Here is a 6,382-nt window from a genome sequence, read left to right on the forward strand (position 1 = left end):
CTTTTCCAATGACACGCCAGTGCTAAAAATAGCAGTTGAAGCCATTGGCAGGGGAATTATGAGGGACTAGTGCCGGTAACAATAGGGACTATCTGAGGGCTAACCTAGGGTGAGTCTGAATTGCTGTAGGGCAGATACTTTTTTGTGTGCTAGGGCTTTTTAAATTATTCGAATAATTCGATTATTCGAATTTTCGAACGTTCAATCGGTAATTATTTGTACGAATCGAATGTTACCATTCGAATAGTTGATTCCCTTCGATTATTCGAATAGTCGCAAAGCTACGATTATTCGAATACCTCATTAAAATCGAATATTCGATGGTTGTAATAAGCGTTATTTGTCAAACAAAAAAATGTGAATTTATAACCTGCTCATTTATGTTGTTGCTTAGTAACTACAATATTTTCCCAAAACAAACTTATGTGGGGTATTCCAAAGTGACGAATGGGGCATTTGAACTCGTTTTTGCTCAAACTTTTAGTAATTTCTCTTTAACCATTAAATTGGCGAGTTTCATACAGTTAACACTTGAAGGCAGATAGCCGTTTAATACGAAACTGATAAAGTATAAAACTTAATCATATAATTTACATAGAAAATTTTTCCAAGAGGGACGGGTAGGACAACGATGACACCCACTTCACTGAGTTATTGGATTGTTTACCAATTTGAGACAAACTATAACGTCGATGTTTTTGCAAAACCGCCCACCAACTAATTGCAAGACCGCCTATCTTACGGCACTTAAGTTTTACAGGAGAGCGTAAAAAACCTGGTTTATTTGAAGGCATTGCCTTGATAGGCGCTATTTTCTCTAGCTATTATTTTACAAATCTATTGTTTTAATAACGATTTTATGATTTGTATACATAAATTTCGATGCCTGGAGTTCGGTGTTACCAAATCTCATTTTTGCCACAACACACATTTTAGATTGTGACGGGTGGGACGAGTCACTATTGAGGACACATAGTTCGTGAATAAAATGGTCGCTAATGGTTTGATGTGAATATTAAATAATTTTTTATAAGGGGACCTGGTTTGATCTATACGTTAAAAAATATATATTTTGCTGTGACTCCTCAGCATATATAAATTTTTGTAATAACTGTTTTAAAGTCCATAAATTTTACTTTTTTTTTTGATAATTATTTTTTAAATTTCCATTTTAATTCACCAGGAATGCCTTGACAACATAGAAATCTATTTCTAACGAATTATTCTCTGTGCTTTTTCACAGGTTTAAACACAATCTATGTATTTTATTTTTGTATCATCTTCACTGGAATGGCCCATATTCATACATCCCTGCAAACCATTTTTTCAAAGTATTCTGCATTGTAAAGAAATTTTAAAGAATTCGTTAAGATTTAATTCGATTTTAATTCGAATTTTCTAACATGAAATAAATTACGCGCACTTCTGTGAAGCAACGAAAATAATGGTGCTATGTGATGAATATCTTTCAGAATTTTTTCTTTATTTTTCGTATAGAAATTTCTTTACGAGTTCGTGTCAACCACTTCGTATAATTTTCTTTGAAAATTCGTAAAAAAATCGTTACAGAAATGAGATACTCCTAACGATTTTCTTAAGATTTCGGGAACCTTGGTTTGCAGGGATTTCAATTTATTTAAATGTGTACAGGGTGGGGTCCTCTCCGCCCTTTTATGGGTCATGGCGATAAATGAGTTATTGCAGACCCTGGAAGGGGGGGAAGCACCAAGTTCATTGCGTATGCTGACGACCTTGCGGTGGTTGTTAGTGGAAAATTTCCACAAACTCTGTGTGACATTATGCAGGACAGACTAAGGTTAATCGAAAGATGGACCAAGGAGAAAGGTCTGGGTGTTAATCCAGATAAAACGGACCTGGTGTTTTTTACCAGGAAGTACAAGATCCCCTCACTTCAGCTCCCTGCCATCCCTGCAAAATATACAAGAGCGTGTTAAAAAAGCGACGGTAGCCCTCTACAGCTGTAAGGGCGCGTTTGGGCGTAGCTGGGGCTGTCCCCTAGCATCATGTACTGGCTATACACGGTAAGTGTTAAGCCGATTCTATTTTATGGGGTCTTGGTATGGTGGCCAAGTCTCAACAGGAAATCTACAACTGAAGCACTCCAAAAGGTGCAAAGAACTGAGATGCTCTGCATCTGTAGGGCTCTACGCACAACTCCATCGGAGGCTATGTGCGTGCTGCTCGATATTTTGCCAGTTTAAATTGTTGGAAAAGAATCAGCGGGGTGTGCCGCCTTGAGGTTGAGGGAACTACCAGGCTGGAGGGACACTCAGGAAGGCCACACGGCAATCTTAAAGAACGTAAATATACCGGATACGGATTACTGTGCACCAAGGTTGAACTTCACAAAGATATATAGGATTTCCAGTCCAGATATAAAATTCTGGTCAGGAGGGGCTCCCGATGAAAATGGATCACTCCACCTCCACACCGATGGCTCTAAGCTATCCGGGGTACCGGAACATACCAGGCAACGAAAAGGCGGGCGAACTTGCAAGAGAGGGCACATCCGCTCCACTTTCGCGGGCCTGGAAAGGATTAGGCATGCCGCTCTCTACCTGCAAGCTTATTCTAAGGGATCTGTCTCTTAAACTAGCAAAGGACTGAAGGGATCGCCTCACCACTTGCAACAAGAAGAAGTTTACATGGCCAAAACGGGACAAAAAGCGGTCGAGGGAACTCCTCATGCTGAGCAGAGGGGACCTAGCCGCAGCTGTGGGTCTGCTAACAGGCCATGTTGCTATTGGAAGGCACGCGGAGAGGTTAGGTATCCCCCATAACGATTTCTGCAGAAGCTTCAGAAATGAAGAAGAGCCAGAAACCTTGCGGGACCTGTTATGCGATTGCCCCGCACTTTGTAGAAGAACACAAAAGTTTATGGATTCAGGATTCTTTGAGGACCTAACCGACATAGCCGAAGTAGGCATACGGCAACTTCTGGGTTTCGCGAAATCCACACGATGGTTTGAGTAGGAGGGTTCTAATGATCCGCGTGGTATCACAATGGGCCCACAACCAAGGGCCTAAGTGTGCTAGTGGGGTCACTGGCAGCCACTTCAACCTAACCTAACCTAACCTATTGTGTGCATACATACATATGTATACATAGCTACATATATCTCAACATTCGATTATACGCGCACCAGCTTTATTCGAATAATTGAAAACGATCAATTATTCGAATAATCGAATTTTATTATTCGAATAGCATCATATTCGAATAATTCTATTAATCGAATATCAAGTGCTCTAGTGTGTGCGTGCGTGTATGTTTGGTCGAATGCAAAGAAAGCCAACAGAAATGTTAACCAGGCGTAGAGGTATGGGTGCGATCACACTTGGTCAAACATAGTTCGATCAAACTTGAATGCTAGTTACATGATGTTCAGAGGAAAATCGGTAAAGTAAAGGCAAGAATGTCCCTGCAGCGGAAAGTACTAGTAGAAAACTAGTGAATTCACCAGTTTTCGGGAGTCGAATACCGGTACCTCGCAAATCTACCACCCCTGCTTTCTACTGTCGCATTTAACATGGAGTTGTCCTAGGAGGTGACAATTGACTCCCGCTGCGTAACTTTTCACTAGTACTTGTAGTAGTAACATGTAACCTGTAACCGAACCACTTTTTTTTCGTTGTGCACTTCACACATACTTTTTCATAATTTTAAAAAAAAAGGAAAATAAAAATTTTAAATTATATGTTCTGCATAGTGAGATTTGAACTTTCGGCCGCAACTAATTGTAGCTAGGGATGGGTAAATTTGATATTCGAAGCTTTGATATTCGAATTTTAATCGAATTTTAGCTCTAAAATGGCGAATTTTCGAAATTGTGTTGCTAAAACTCGGATAAAGTCGAATTTTTAAAGAAAACATTGAATTTCATCTTTATTTCCAAAAAATCAACTCTTCGAATTTTTTCTTTATGACTAAATTTGCCATCTGTGTGTGTGGCACTCCATTTGTCTTAGGGATTCAAGGAAAAAAATACATGTTTTTCGATCTGATGCATAAAAACAAAAAATCTGTGCCAAGAAGGAACTGTTATTCCAAACTCAATTAAATTTTTTTTTTTGTATAAAGAAACTAGTTTCTTTTTTGATTTTTATACCCGAGCGCACTTGTGCACAAGGGTATTATAACTTTGTTCACATAACGGTTGTTTGTAACAGGCAAAACGAATCGAGATAGATATAGACAAAGTATTATAAACGACATCTTAGGAAGTCAAATAGAATGCTTTAGTAAAATTCAGATTTGAAGATCTTGACTAAATCCTTACGCGCAAAATGTTTTTTATACGGTAAATCCTCACCTGTTCGTTTTTTTTTAATTTTTATAATTAAGAATATATGTATTCCAAAATCACAGATTGCAAAATTCGGACTTCGATTGTGAATTAGACATGCATACAGGGGAGCGGAGTCTTTTAACTCCAACCTCCACTCTCCCACCACGAATTTGCCGAAAAGGGCAGAAAAGCAACGAAAGATCGGTCCAGCATCAGTAATTTAATCCGCAGGCAATAAGAAGCCACGCATTCACGGACGGACGTAGCAAATAGTGTAAGAGAATGAAATTTCCCATCAAAAGGTCGGTGCGACGTATAGGGGGCAGTAAGTCCATAAAGAATAGTTGTGCTTAAGTGCGCAGTAGTGTAAAATAGATTTTTTTTACCAGAATTGGAGACGAATTCTAGTCGCGAAAGAACGGTGTTAAAGTNTTAAAAACAAAAAAAAAAGTAAAAGACAGAAGCAAATGCAAGTGAAGTGAATATAGATAAGAAAGTTAAATGTATTAAAATCAGTAGAAAATATAAATTTTATTAAAAACATATGTATACAGTAACGTTAGTATACATACATACACATACATATGTGGATATATGCGCACATGTGTTGAACGAAATTTGAAGTGAGAAAAGTAATAATATAGAGGATAAAGTTACCTATTAAGAAATAACGCAATATAAACTAGCTGAAAATATAGTAACGGAGATTAAATATACATACGTGAAAATATGAGCGTATGTACATATATACATAGACGTACATAGTATATAAAGAAGAAAAAAAAATAATAATAATATAGATGTGTTTAAAAAAGGAGAAGATGAGTGAAAATTTAATTAAATAGTGTGAACGAAGATTTAATTTCTAAAGTTTTCATTGATATTAAAAAATTAATAATATTTGCGGATCGCCTTAATGTTACGCGGTGTCAACTGTACTCATATATTTACACACATACCTATGTCTTCAAGCGGCAACATACATGCACCCACACATGGAAGCGCTTTCATCCTGGACCTGTACTGCAAAATGTAAGTCGTTAACATTATTTTATTGCTTCATTTCATTTTATTTAGACGATATGCTTAGATCAACATATAGCACGTGATGTTAATCTCATGTTAAAATGTCGAACAAGAGAAAAACAAAAGCAGAGAGAATCGAACACTAATGTAACAAGTAAGAAAGTCTAAGTTCGGGCGGAGCCGAACATTAAATACCCGGCGCAAGTATTAAATATATGTTTTCCACCTTTCCGAAAGCTACCGCTACATGATAAGCGGGTGTATAAATTTAAAGTAAACTAGCATCCTTAAATTTCGAAATATTGAAATTTAAAGCATTTCTGAAATTTACCGTTATATGAAAAGCGGCCGTAATTTTAGTCCGATTTCAACAATTTTCAACGGTTTGCTTTTATGTGGCAAGCACAATAACCATACCGAGTTTGGTACAAATTGCTAGAACGGTTAAGAGATACATAGATGTGATCATAAGTGGGCGGTGCCACGCCCATTTTGCAAAATTTTATATAAACGTATTTTTGGTAAAGAATTTTTGCAACCATCAGTTTTGAATAAATTAGCTTTAATATTTACTGATTTATCAAGGATTTCGTATTTCTCGAAATTACCGTTATATGGGATGTGGCCATTTGGTATCGTCAGGTCACATGTGCCAAGTTTGGAAGAAATTGGTGCAGCGGTTACCAAGATATACACATGTAACTATAAGTGGGCGTGGCTCCGCCCATTTTCCAAAAATTCTTAATATTCTTATTTTTCGTCTAAAGGTTATTCTAAATGTCAATTTTGAGTGAATTATCTTCAGTAGTTATTAACTATCGCAGTTTTCGTATTTCTGAAAATTACCGTTATATGGAGGTAGGCGTGGTTATTGTCCGATTTGTCCATTTTCAGTACCATCCGTCCTACGCCCAAAAGAGTGCATGTACCAAGTTTCGTTAAGATATCTCAATTTTTACTCGAGTTATCGTGTGCAAGACGGACGGACGGACAGACAGTCACCGCTTAATCGATTTATCTTTTCATTCTGATCATTTATGTAGACA

Source organism: Rhagoletis zephyria, unplaced genomic scaffold, assembly GCF_001687245.7.
Source record: "Rhagoletis zephyria isolate East Lansing unplaced genomic scaffold, Rhagoletis_zephyria_1.1 Rzeph_scaffold_02399, whole genome shotgun sequence".
In the NCBI taxonomy this organism is placed as follows: domain Eukaryota; kingdom Metazoa; phylum Arthropoda; class Insecta; order Diptera; family Tephritidae; genus Rhagoletis; species Rhagoletis zephyria.